This window comes from Grammomys surdaster, unplaced genomic scaffold (genome assembly GCF_004785775.1).
Source record: "Grammomys surdaster isolate TR1022 unplaced genomic scaffold, NIH_TR_1.0 65, whole genome shotgun sequence".
In the NCBI taxonomy this organism is placed as follows: domain Eukaryota; kingdom Metazoa; phylum Chordata; class Mammalia; order Rodentia; family Muridae; genus Grammomys; species Grammomys surdaster.
The window spans coordinates 6817625-6832786 of record NW_021604567.1 but is presented as its reverse complement, the minus strand read 5'-3'; positions in this window follow the sequence as shown (position 1 = coordinate 6832786).

Below are 15162 nucleotides of genomic sequence, written 5' to 3'. Positions count from 1 at the left end.
CAGGTACCCACAACATTCTGTTAATTTTGAAGGTTAAAGTGTATATTCCTGAGAAATAATTGACTTTCTCAAAATATTTATTTAAGATGTATAATTTCTTTTAGAAAGACCCTGATAAATACAGAGAAAGGTGAAACAGAAAAGATCTGGGACAAAAATAGAGAAACGGTGTTACAGGAGATGTGTCAATACTTTGAGAGGCAAAACACCTAATAAGTTAGAAAAACTAATTAGCAAATGTACTTCAACTTACTTTCTAAGTTGGACATATGTGTCATACTTACATGTTTATACATATATATATATGTATATATATATATATGTGTGTGTGTATGTATATATGTATATATATATGATACAAATAATTATTTACTTACTAATAAATACATATGTAAATACATATGTGTTTATACGTATTCCAATCAGCGAAGTGTAACTATATTTTATTGGTTATTTTATTTACTTATACTTCAAATGTTATCCCCCTTCCCAATTTCCCCTCAACAACCCTCCTGTCTCCTTCCCCTTCCCCCTGCCTCTATGAGGATGCTCACCCACACACCCACCCACTCCCAGCTCACTGCCTTAGCATTTCCTTACCCTTGGTCATTGAGCTTCCACAGGACCAAGGGACTCCACATTGATGCCAGATAAGGCAATCTTCTGCTACCTATTCAGCTGGAGCCATGGGTTCCTCCATGGGTACTCTTTGTTTGGTGGTGTCATCCCTTGGAGCTTTGGGGGATCTGATTGGTTAATATTGTTGTTCTTCCTGTGGAGTTGCACACCCCTTGACCTCCTTCAGTCCTTGGCCTAACTTCTCCATTGGGGTCTCCATCTGCAGACACCAAACCCAGACACTATTGCTGATGCCAAGAAGCACTTACTGACAAGAGCCTGGTATAGCTATCCATTGAGAGGCTTTGCCAGAGCCTGAACAATACAGGTGGGGATGCACATAGCCAAATATCGGGTTGAGCACAGAAACCCCAAATATAACTTTTACAGGTTTCATCATACTTCTTTCTGTATAATAAAGCTAAGCAGCTAATACTGATTAGCCAGAAAACTATTTTCCTTTGCTAAATTGATTGCATTTTAGTCTCCAAGGAGTATGTTTTAATAGTTTAAAGTTGAAAATGGACATGGTTAATGTAAGTAATCAACAGGGAAAAATGTAACATTTTAAAAATAAAAGTCATTGTTTTCAGTTAAAACTAAAACTAAAAACAGGAACAATGTGTTTATTGTGGAGCCAAATTTGAATGACAATGGTACAAGGAATACAGATGTAGATTATGTCAAATATCACATTCTAACGTGAAGTTTTGTGACAATACATAGCTATGGTTTTTAAAATTCCAGTTGAATTTTCTCTGTTTAATTTTTCCTTTTATTGAAAATAGAATTTTAAAAAATAATATATCCTGATTAGAGCGTCTCTCCCTCCACCGTTTCCCAGTTCTTTCCAACCTCCCCTCCCATCTAGATCCCTATTCCTTTTCTTCTCTCATTAGGAACCAAACAGACTTTTCTAAGTAATGATAATAAAATAAAATACAAAACAACTTATTTAGAATTCTGTTCTATGGGATTTCTTGGTAAGAATCATTTCTATTGATCCTTTGAATAAATCCTTTAGCTATGCTATATAGTTATTCTTTCTACAATGAAACATTGCCTCCTGGTAAGGAAAAAAATAAGTAACAAGACTTCAGATGTCTACAAGGCAAAGGAAGTTGATGAATCTAAACAATAATCACAAAAATCATTCTCAAGATCACAGAATGATTTACTGCTTAGGGGAGGACAGTCCTTACTGGAGCTGCCTTTAAATTAACAAGAGCTCTCTGCATGCAGTGTGTGTCAATAATCAACACATCATAGAAAAGTTTTCTTCAGTATGGAAATTGAACCAGCCATAATAATCTATCCTATTACCTAATAAAGAAAATTAACTAATTTTCCATTAGGAAACTAAAAACAGTTTTTAAGACTATAAATTTAAGGTTTTAGGATATGTGTGCATATTAGGGGGTTAAGTTTGATAGTTATTGGTTCATTTGTTTGTATATGCTAAGACAATAACTATCAAGGAGTTATAAGGAGTTTCATTTTTTATCATTTGGAAGTTAAGAGTTAAGGAACAGAATCTAGTGATAATCTTATCAGTGACAAAGACTCAAGAGGTGAGGACTCACACAGCTACAGATAAAGAACATGCTTCATGTGCATCTCTATGACATTTCTCCCTCTTACAAATCAGCTACATTCAAACATGAAGGCTATATTGATAGTATGTGTTCTTAACACTGTTTGGGTTACTTTTTTGGGTCACTGATGACTCATGATTCCATAAACTGAATAAAAAACATAAAGCAAGTATTTATTTTGGCTGATGTTTCTAGGACTTAAATTTAAGACATATAGCATCTAGAGATAGTGATCTTGCCGGCATAGAACATCCAGTGATAGAAGATATTTTCAGTTCATATGAGTCTGGATTCCTTTCCTCTTATAAATCTACCAGTTTTCATTATGAGATCTTTACTTAGATGACTTTATCTTATTGCAATAACTTTGTCTACATACAGCCTCAAAACTTCATTAAGTTGTCAAAATCCCAGTTCTTCAAACAGGGAACCAATCTCAACAAATAGAGACTCAGAAGGCAATTAGTCTTAAACATATTTTTTAGATATTCTGTATAAGTTTACAATTAAATATTGACTTATTTACATACTTTAAGCCATATTTTCTCTTTAGCATATATGTGTGATGCATGTGCTTTTGTAAGATCATAGCTGAAAATTTGTAGGCACTTATTTGTACGCATAAAAACAAGTGTCCTAAATTCTAGGCCTAAAACTCATGCAAGAATTCATCCTGAATTTCTTTCCACTTTATTCGCCATGAAAAAAAAATTACAATATACTCTCAATTTGTCAACTGGAAAACTTCAAGAGCAAGTTGTTATCTAGTATTCATAAATAAATTTAGGTTTTAGTATTACAAACTTAGCTTAATATAATTGAACATATGAACAAGATATAAATCATAGAATAGTTTCTCCTACAATTGAGATAAACAGTATTGTTTTTTAGAATTCTTCTTTAGTATTTACATTTTATTATATATATATATATATATATATATATATATGCACATTTATGTGTGGATAGATGTGTGTGTGTGCCCTGAATGAGAAGGTATGCATAAAGGATTGGAGAGTCTGCTGAATTCCCTGGAACTGAAGCAATTCACCATGATCACTAGAAGCTGAACTTAAGTCTTTTACCTAAGAAGCAAATGCTCTTTCCTGCTGATCTACCTCTCTATCCTAGAATGATAATGATGAAGCTTTCCTAATGTAATGACATATAAGTCATTTCAAAAGGGTTTTCTTCTTAATAGGAAATATTCAGAAGTACTAAAGAATGGTGCTTTTCTTTGGTAGGCATTTCCCAAAATTTGAAGTATTCTTTCTTCCCTCTTATACCCATCTTCTACTATGTTTCTTGTAATCAATCTATATTCGAGACATTGGGTCCTATGGACAAAGAATAAATGAATAGTGAAGCAAATTATAAGGCCAATTTCCAGGCTACAGCATGTTAGACATAAAAGCATAATAATTTGTATAGATAAAATATACTATATTATGGCCTATAAAGTATGGATATAATTCAATCTTTATCTTTATTTAAAGACATAAAGTAAAACAATGATTACATGTGCTAAAATTTTATGGATATCATACTTCAAAATCATCATGAAGACACAGAGAAATTACTCTTTACACTCTATCACTTTTATTGTACTTATTATAAAAAGTAGTGATAATATTCCACTTAGAATATTAGTATTATTTCTTAGACAATTCAGTTCATATTTAAAAGCTTTATGGAAAAGTTAACCCTCATTAATTACTTCAAACATATAAACTTGGTATATTTTCATTTTGAAGTTATAACTTGATACAGACTTCATATTCTGCCTTGAAGAAATAACCATTTGCGTATCCTGAACTTGTAAAATAGTCATGCATTTTAAAAGGAAAAATCATAGAAATATAATCAGTTATTAGAGATTATTTTGTATTAACTTTAAGTGTAGGCATTTATTTCTGTTACATATTCTCTAATGAGTATAAAATATATAAACAAAATATATTTTATTAATTATTTGGATTATGAACTCTATCCTCAAAATTCCTTGCACAATTTTTTTGAATATCTTATTTGTCATGTTGTGATATAATCTTTTCCCTCAAATACAGTGTTCCAGTTCAAATGGACCTGGATGGAAAAGTATCTGAATCTGCCAATCTGGCACACAAATGGTAGTCAGTCAATCATTCAACCATCTGGGTCCAGCACAGTCCTGATGGAGTTTTTATACTTTGAACCAAAGGGGACTAGCTCAAAGATTATAATTAACAGTGTGGTGAGAAGCCAGTGTTCCCACTCTCTCTGCTTCTATGCTGGAATATTGGCCATCTACCCAGAGCACTATTTTCTTAAACTGACTTAAATTTGCAGCATCTCCCTCGTAACAATAACGGTTCAGCTTAAGAGAATTTTAATTGTGGCTCTTTTTGTGTAGCCATCCATTATAACATCCAAATCTTTCTGTCTTTGATTTTATTTCATTAAGGATGGATGTTTGTAGACTGTAGCAGACACAGTAAAACATTTAATAATAAAGATGTCCTGGAGATGTGACTTTCTACATTCCAGAGCAGCTACAGGCAGGAAGGCAGCCAGTCACCACTTTCATCTGTGTATATCCAATCCTCTTATGGTGTCTCTCTTATGGTTTCAATCCTTAGATTTCTTTCTAATGTTACTCAAGTATGTAGATTGTCAAGTTTTTATACTGACAAAGGTTTTTTTGAATCATCCTCACAAATCTCTGTCCAAATTTACTTTTCATTGAGATATTTTAGGAACTAAAATGATTTCTCAAATACTGACTGATATAGCTTTTATGATTGATATAATATTTCTGAAATGGTGATACTGAAACACTTTATGGATTATTGATTCAAGTTTTAGTTAAAAATGTGTATTTCACAAAGAATTTTATGCTTAGATTTAAGTGACAAATCAATAACTCATTGATATTTGAAGTTAAATGATTAAGTGTTATCCCAATACTAACTCAAACATTATTGATTTTTAAAGAATTCAATGGGGCCTAAAGATATAGATTATGCTTTGAAGTGTTTCTTGCAATTATATGAAGACATGGAATTAGATTTCCTCCACCCACATGAATGTGGGCCACAGTGGCACATCTTAGAGGAACAGAAACTGGATTAATTTAGAGACTTCCTGGTTAGGAAATGAAGCCAATCAGTGAGGACCAAGTTAGGTGAAAGACATGGTATCAAAAGTTGATGAAATGAATGTAGAAAAAAAAAGTGATGATGACCACTATGTTGGTCATGGTTCCATATCAGTAATGAGGCAAATAAATTAGTCATCATAGTCTATAGAAATACAATCAGCAGAATCTAGACACACTGTATTTTTCAACATTAAAATTCAATTACTAACACAACTCTAAACCTCAAAGTTCAGTGGCATTTGCATAAAAATGACTGGATAACTGGGTGAGTAGGTAGGTGGGTGGTTGGGTGAATGGGTGGGTAGGTCGATGGCTAGATGGATGGAAGGATGATTGGAAGGGTGGATGAATGGATGGCTGCTGGCTGACTGGATAGATGGAGGGGTGGGTGGATGAACAGACGTGTGTCTGAGTAGCTGAATGGATGATTGGGTGGGTGGATGGATGTGTAAGTGACTAGAAGATTGAAAGTTTGGCTCTGTGAATTTGTGAATGAATGGATGGATGGATGGAAGGATAGATGTGTATATGGATAGTTGGAAGGTAAGGACTCCTGTTTCTGCCCAGCCAGGGCAATATTGTGTTGTGTCTTAAAAATGAACAAAAACAAAACTTATCATTGGAAATAGAATTTCTTCTGAATTTGTTTTAAATTTGTACAAACATGAAGTTGAAAATTCTAATTAATGCCATTGTAAGTTAATACATATGTGAAGAATGCAGAGAAAGAGATAAGAATGGAGGAAGAGGAAAAGATGGCCAAAGGTAAAAGGAGAAAAAATAGGATTGGGGGCAAGATATTAAGAGAGAGTGAGATATAGAGAAATGTAAAATTGACATAAAAAATTTAAATCTGAGCAGTGCACATCATATTTTAGTTATGTCATTATTTATTGTATATTTATTTTTGTATTTCTTTCTACCATGGAAATCAGAAGTCCTTTGAACCACATAAACAAATTGTTTTCTTACTTAACACGTAGTGGAGTCAATTTGTAAAATGTAAAAAATCACATGCCAAATCAGCAAAAACAATAAACAACAAATGTACAGATTATGATTTTGCTTTTGTTTGTTTGTTTGTTTGTTTGTTTGTATTAGTATCTTTAGGAGAGGTGTGGACGTGATTCAATTATTTTATCAATTGTAGAAATGAAGGTTGTGTTCCTTTTTTTATTATTAGATGTTTTATTTACATTTCATATGTTGTCCCCTTATCCCATCTCCCACCCACCCAGGAACCCCCTATCCCCTCAACCCTCCTCCTTCTTCTCTGTGGATGTAACCCCTACCTACCCCCCACTCCCACCTCCCCACCCTCAAAATTCCCACCCCCTGGGGTGTCCAGCCTTCATGAAGTCAAGGTTCTCTTCTTCCACCTATGCCCAGCAGGGCCCTCCACTCTTACATATTCAGCTGAAGTCCTGGATCCCTCCCTAAGTACTCCTAGGCTGGTGGTTTAGACCCTGGGAGCTGTTGTTGGTTGGTATTGTTGCTCTCCTCATGGGGCCACAAACCCTTTCAGTTCCAATGGCCTTCAATCTGACTCCTCTATTGGGAACCCCACTATCAGTTCAATGGCTAGTTGTGAGCATCTGCCTCTGAATATGTCAGACTCTTGAAGACCTCTGAGGAGACATCCATATCAGGCTCTTATCAGCATGCAATTCCTGACTTCCACATCAGCATCTACCTTTGGTGATTGCACATGGGATGGATACTCAGGTGGAATGGTCTTCAGAGGGTCCCTCCTTCAGTTTCTGTTCCTCACTTTGTCTCCATATTTGCTCCCTTTGAATATTTTGTTGCTCCTTCTAAGAAGCACCGAATCACCTCCACTTGGTCTTCCTTATTTATGAACTTCATGTGGCCTGTGAGTTGCATCTTGGGCATTTCAAGGTTCTGGGCTAATATCCAATAATCAGTGAGTGAATACCATGTGTGTTCTTTTGTGATTGGCTTACTTGACTCAGGATGATAATTTCTAGTTCCATCCATTTACCTAGGAAACTCTCAAATTCATTGTTTTAAATAGCTGAGTAATAATCCATTGTGTAAATAAACCACATTTTTTTGAATCCATTCCTCAGTTGAAGGACATCTGAGTTCTTTCCAGCTCCTGGCTATTATAAATAAGGCTGCTATGAACATAGTTGAGCACATGTCCTTGTTATATGCTCGAGCATCTTCTGGGCATATGCCTAGGAGTTGTATAGCTGGATCCTCAGGTAATGCTATGTCCAATTTTCTGAGGATCCGCCACACTGATTTCCAAAGTGGTTGCACCATCTTGCAGTCCCACCAACAATGGAGGAGTGTTCCTCTTTCTCCACACCCTCGCCAGCATCTACTGTCACCTGAGTTTTTAATCTTAGCCATTCTGACTGGTGTGAGATGGAATCTCAGGGTTGTTTTGATTTGCATTTCCCTGACGACTAAGGATACTGAACATTTCTTTAGGTGCTTCTCGGCCATTCGAGCTTCCTCAGTTGAAAATTCTTTGTTAAGCTATATACCCCATTTTTTAATAGGGTTATTTGGTTGTCTGGAGTCTAATTTCTTGAGTTCTTTGTATATATTGGATATTAGCCCTCTATCAGATGAAGGATTGGTAAAGATCTTTTCCCAATTTGTTGCTTGTCATTTTGTCCTATTGACAGTGTCCTTTACCTTACAGAAACTTTGCAATTTTATGAAGTCCCATTTGTCAATTCTTGATCTTAGAGCATATGCCATTGGTGTTCTGTTCAGGAACATTTCCCCTGTGCCCAAGTATCCGAGGCTCTTCCCCACCTTCTCTTCTATTAGTTTCAGTGTATCTGGTTTTATGTGGAGATCCTTTATCCATTTAAACTTGAGCTTTGTACAAGGAGATAAGAATGGATCAATTTTCATTTTTCTACATGTTGTCCTTCAGTTGAACCAGCACCATTTGTTGAAAATGCTGTCCTTTTTCCACTGGACAGTTTTAGCTCCTTTGTCAAAGATCAAGTGACCATATGAGTGTGGGTTCATTTCTGGGTCTTCAATTCTATTCCATTTATCTTCCTGCCTGTCTCTGTACCAATACCAGTTAGTTTTTATCACTATTGCTTTGTAGTACAGCTTGAGGTCAGGGATGGTGATTCCTCCTGAAGTTCTTTTATTGTTGAGAATAGTTTTCACTATCCTGGGTTTTTTGTTATTCCATATGAATTTGAGAATTTCCTTTTCTAACTCTGTGAAGAATTGAGTTGGGATTTTAATGGGGATTGCATTGAATCTGTAGATTGCTTTTGGCAAGATGGCCATTTTTATTATATTAATCCTGCCAATCCATGAGCATGGGAGATCTTTCCATCTTCTGAGATCTTCTTCGATTTCTTTCTTCAGAGACTTGAAGTTCTTGTCATACAGGTCTTTCACTTGCTTGGTTAGATTCACACCAAGGTATTTTATATTATTTGCAACTATTGTGAAAGGTGTCATTTCCCTAATTTCTTTTTCAGTCTGTTTATCTTTCATGTAGAGGAAGGCTGCTGATTTGTTTGAGTTGATTTTATAACCAGCCACTTTGCTGTAGTTGTTTATCAGGTTTAGGTGTTCTCTGGTGGAAGTTTGGGGGTCACTTAAGTATACTATCATATCATCTGCAAATAGCAATATTTTGACTTCTTCCTTTCCTATTTGTATCCCTTTGACTTCTTTTTGTTGTCTAATTGCTCTGGCTAGGACTTCCAGTACTATATTGAATAGGTAGGGGGAGAGTGGGCAGCCTTGCCTAGTCCCTGATCTTAGAGGGATTGGTTCAAGTTTCTCTCCATTTAGCTTGATGTTGGCTACTGGTTTGCTGTAAATTGCTTTTACTATGCTTAGGTAGGGGCCTTGAATTCCTGATATTTCCAAGACTTTTATCATGAAGGGATGTTGAATTTTGTCAAATGCTTTCTCAGCATCTAGTGAGATGATCATGTGGTTTTTTTCTTTGAGTTTGTTTATATAGTGGATTACATTGATGGATTTCCGAATATTAACCATCCCTGCATTCCTGGGATAAAACCTACTTGATCATGATGAATGATTGTTTTGATGTGGTCTTGGATTCGGTTTGCTAGAATTTTATTGAGTATTTTTGCATCGATGTTCATAAGGGAGATTGGTCTGAAGTTTCTTTCTTTTTCGGGTCTTTGTGGGGTTTGGGTATGAGTGTAATTGTAGCTTCATAGAACGAATTGTGTAGTGTTCCTTCTGTTTCTAGTTTGTGGAATAGTTTAAAGAGAATTGGTATTAGGTCTTCCTTGAAGGTCTGATAGAATTTAGCACTAAGACCATCTGGTCCTGGACTTTTTTTAGTAGGGAGACTTTTAATGAGTGCTGCTATTTCCTTAGGGGTTATGGGACTATTTAGATGGTTTATCTTCTCCTGGTTTAACTTTGGTACCTGGTATCTGTCTAGGAAATTGTCCATTTCATCCAGGTTTTCCAGTTTTGTTGTTATAGGCCTTTGTAGTATGATCTGATAATTTTTTGAATTTCTTCAGTTTCTGTTGTTATGTCTCCCTTTTCATTTCTGATTTTATTAATCTGGATACTGTCTCCGTGCCCTCTGGTTAATCTGGCTAACGGTTTATCTATCTTGTTGATTTTCTCAAAGAACCAGCTCTTGGTTTTGTTGATATTTTGTATTGTTCTTTCTGTTTCTATTTGGTTGATTTCAGCCCTGAGTTTGATTATTTCCTGCCTTCTACTCCTCCTGGGTGTATTTGCTTCCTTTTGTTCTAGAGCTTTTAGTTGTGTTGTCAAGTTGTTAGAGTGTGCTCTTTCCAGTTTCTTTTTGTAGGCGCTTTGAGATATGAATTTTCATCTTAGCACTGCCTTCATGGAGTCCCACAAGTTCTTACTGGGCTCTTCTTTTTCATAGCTTTTCCAGATTAACAAGCCTCATTACCCTTTTTGTTTTCGACCACATTTTAGTTTTACTATGCTAGTTTTGATTTTTTTAAGTTCAAGTTAGTTTAGTGACTATTTTCCACATGAATTCATCTCTTTCCACCTGAAATATTTCATCTGTCTTCTGGAGGAAGGTTCTCACAGAATTTACAGCAAAAATAATCCATTCCTCTCTGTATGTGGATTAGGTTTTAATGACGCTGAGTGTTTTTTTTTTTTTTTTACTCTCTGTGAGGTTATTTTTTATTAATAATAGAATGTTTCGTAATGACTATGTGATTGTCATTACACTTCTCAATATTCATCCCAGACCCTTTCTACTTCCCATCCACACAAACCATTATCTTTTATTGTTGTCTTTTATCAGAAAACAGGCAGTTAAAAAGAAAACAATAATAATGACAAACCATAAAAACAAACAAATGCTCAAAACTGAAAAAAAAGGTTTGGGAGGGAAGAGGAAAGAAAGAAAAGAAAGAGAAAAGCTCATGGAACACATACAGATGCAGAAACCAAAAAACAATTTTGTCAAACAGAAATCTCTAAGACACAAAAATCAGAAACTATGATTTATAATCAAAAGACTTATAGGGTAAAATAGCTCAGACAAAGTACTGAGACACAAACACTTTTCCATTGAATTTGTTTTGTGTTGGACACCTAGGTATGGAGCCTGACCACAAAAGTGGTTAGTGTACTTAGTGAGACTCTATTAGAGAAAGACAATTTTCCTGTGCTAGCAATAATCATTTCGAGATACCTTTAGGAGTAAGGATAGAAGCTGTTACTCTCTCTGGCCCTGACCTGCAGGCCCTGTGTATGTTGCTATAGTTTCTTTAAGTTATATGAGCATCAATGCTATGGTTTAAAGGCCTCGTTTCTTTGGTATTCATCATACTTTCTGGTTCTTAGTCCTTCTATCTCCTGTTCCACAGGGTTCCCTGAGAAGTGAGGTGAGAAAATTGTGTGAGGCATTCTATTTAGAGTAAAAGATGATGATTACTTTCTTATTTTGGGCATATCTGTTGGTGACCGTGTCTGAAGGCTAGCGTGACTCCACCCTCCTGTCTCCAGCTATATTATATTCGTAATCTTCAAGCCTGAACCCAGTTTCACTTTTTAAAAAATTCTCATATTTTTTTCTATCTTTTTAAGGATAAGTGGTATATCCCTCGGTCTATGCACCAGAGTTTGAGAATAATAAAAGATAATTCTAGCTCAGAGACACGCAGAAGGCAAAATAAACTGGTTTCTTTAATTAGCTTAAAATTTGTTCAGATACACAAGCGACTGGAACTGATGTATTGGTAGTTTACAGACTGAAGGACATTTATAAGAATAAAGACTCAGAGATTATCCAACAAAGGGTAGCACGTACACTATATACTCACACTCACAAAATGTATATACTAACACAATTATATAACATACAAAGAAACCCAAATAACATAAAAAACAAAAACATGTATAAACACCCAAACCACACACAGACACTCACAAAACATACATACACAAGAAACAAAAACACAACATACTAATAAACAGATATACCACACAAAACAAATACACAAAAAGATACAACACATACACAGATAAACATACACACACATACAAACACACACACACACACACACACACGTGATTGGTCAGAGATAAAATAAGAGGTTCTTTAGCAATTAATAAGTGAACTCATGTTTCAGTAATTTTGACATGTCAAATAATTCTCAGGAATAACTTGTATCTAAAATTTCTGCTGACACAAATTTGCATAAATAAAAATTTGAAAGCCTTCTTTCTACCTTAAATTATGATTTTTGACCACCGGCACCTTTCTAAGTCTTCCCATTGAAGAACTTTCAAATTGGAATTATTTTAGTACATTGGTGTATGTGAGCATCCCAAACATACATTTTCAAATCTTAAGATGTTAAGATATACAAGTTAATTTTTTTCTCATTTTTAAAAGATTTGGAAGTAACATCAATAATGTTATAATAAATGCTAATGAATTAATTTGCTGTGAAATCAGTAGGTATCTTTGTAACAGATACATGTTATATTACTTAGCATGTACAGATTTTTATTATGTCTTCTAATGTTGGCCGATGTGAAGGATGTTTCAATATTTGCTGAGTATACACTTCTGATTTACATTTCCCAAAGTAAAATAAAGCATTGTTATTTCCATGCAGAGATTCAACCTATGTTATTAAGTACTTTTATGTGAAACAGGCACAATGGCTATTCTATTTTATGTCCTTTCAGTGACTGCAAGGAAATGAACTTGAGAGTATGCCAAGATCTTACTGGTATAATGTTTAAAAAGCCAATACTTTTGAGTAACGGGCATGTGGCCATGAAACTAAACCCAATTAAAGCGTTGTCAGTTACAACAAACTCTGGCTTGTTCTGCAGAGTCAGATAATACCAATTTTGGATCCCTGAACAATGTCAAGCAGGTGTTAAACCCTGACAGGATTGACAAAGATTGACTGAGTGCTAAATCATCATCTCTGAAATGCTTGTTTACTTCCTGCTTCCTTGAAAATGTCTATTACTTTGGAAAAATATGCTTTCTGTCATATGGCTTAAAAATGTACATGTCTATCATAATTTCATAAATTAAAGCTAGAAGGTTGGGGATGTACATCAGCTTTAAGTAAGATGTAATTAAAACTAACAGATTCAAATGTTTATTCAGAAAGAATTTTTTGTTTGTTGTGATTATTAAGTTTAAAATCTCTACAATACAAATGAAAAATCTCTATGAAATAAATATATAGTAAAATATGAAATAGGAAATATATAATGCTGAATCTCTTTGTTTTCATTGCAATCCTTAATTTGATAATTTTTATTTATTTAATCTCTCTCTTTCTCTCTCTCTCTCTCTCTCTCTCTCTCTATCTCTATCTCTCTCTCTTCTAATTTATTATTTTGCAATGGATCCTGTAATTGAAGGTGTGTACAACCATAGTGTGTCTTAGAGTCTCAGTATCAATTAATAAAGTCAACATCTAACATGGATTGTATAGGTCCTCTCTTTCTGTTACTCATGTTTCTAGACCACTCTAGATTTAGCTTCAAAATGTACATTGTTCCTCATTTATAATGAAAGAGTATGTCAAGAGAACAAAATGTCACCTCTGAGACTAGGATATACTTACAAGACTCTTTTTTCTCTCTCCTCTATTTTTCCTACTCTTTGGAAAGGAAGTCAGTCAAATGAGTAGCTCTTAGAAGACACCTATATTAAAACACAATGTCTACATTTAACACATAGGCACTTCAAGTGGCCACCATCTCAACAGCATGATTCCTGATGTCGCAGTAGTATGATGAAAACGTTTCCTCTTAGTCTTACTCTTACAGTCCTTCAATTTATGAATTCCAAGCTTTCCTTTTGAAATTTTCAAAGTCACCAATTGGAGACTTTTGTACTTTCTGCTACAAATGTTTAATTTAAAATTGTATGTAAGTGTTATCTAACTTCCTATTTAATATATCAAAATTGACAGTTTAAATAATGATTTAAAGTTGAATAATAATTTTTATTAATTTTTATAAACTTATTCATTTGTTAGTATGAAATATACAAATATTTCAGGATTTTCCAGATACCTTGTTTTCAAATTTATTATTATTGACATTTGAAATTATATGGACATATTATAGAAAACATACACAATGCATATACTTGACACACGGTCTAGCTTAGTGAATAGGAGAAATAATGGGGCCAATTCTTGTTTGTCAGGTTCACCTGGGGCACAGTCAACAAAAGAACATGCATGGACTCGACACAGGCCCCCTACACATATGTAACATATGCCCAGCTTGTTTTTCATGTGTTCGCCAACAACTGCAGCAGGGGATGTCTGGACTCTGTTATCTCCCTTTGAATCCATTTCCTCTACATCTGCTCTCTTGTCTAACCTGCGTTGGAGAGGATATGTTTAGTCCTGATTGAGAACTGATGTGCCAGGGTTGGTATACAGGGGAGAGAAGAATGGGAGAAGGGGTTGCAGAGGTGAGACTCAGAGGAGAGGAGGGGGCTGGTCTGCAACTGGGAGGCAAAGTGAATAAATAAATTAATTAATGAACAAGATGGTTGTCTACAGATACAAATGATCAGTTAGGTTAAAATGTTTCCTGATCATCAATTTATTTTTGTCAAGTTTTTTATGAAATGATGAAAAAAATAATTTCTATTTATATTATATACTTGGAAATTTATAATTTAATCCTACGGATTTTCAGTTTTTGGTGTACAGAATTTATAACTTTATTAATTAAAAACTAAGTTGAGTCTGATACCAGGCCTCATGTTCAACAATATATAGTTTTCCGACTATGCAAAATATAAGGATGCAATATGAACTTTATAAGTTGCTTCACAGATCTATGAGCCAACTTGTCAGAATGATACTTAGGAAGGAGATAAAGAGACTTAGGGTGTAGTGATTTCAGGGTAAGATCTCACCCAGCTAAGATTTTTGTTTATACTTATAAATATAGACAGATTCCTGAGGTTAAGGTAAGCCAGGGACAGAGGGAGTTTAGGTCCAGGCTGAGGCATGATAGGAATGGTGATTACAGTGTGGAGTACCAACCAGCTACCTTACATTTTGTGACTGTGATTGCTCTCTATTTAAGAATCAGGGTTTGTGTTCATGAGATGCTGGTTCATGAGATAATCAGGAGCGAGCCTGGGATAATGACTGAACTGATAGTTAAATAAAAGACTGGGCTTTTGATTTGGGAGAGATGAGCTATTCAAGAGGGATTTTAGAATAGCAAGAAAAGCTTTCTCGAACAGAATGCACACACACACCGAGAGCGAGAGCGAGAGCGAGAGCGAGAGCGAGAGCGAGAGCGAGA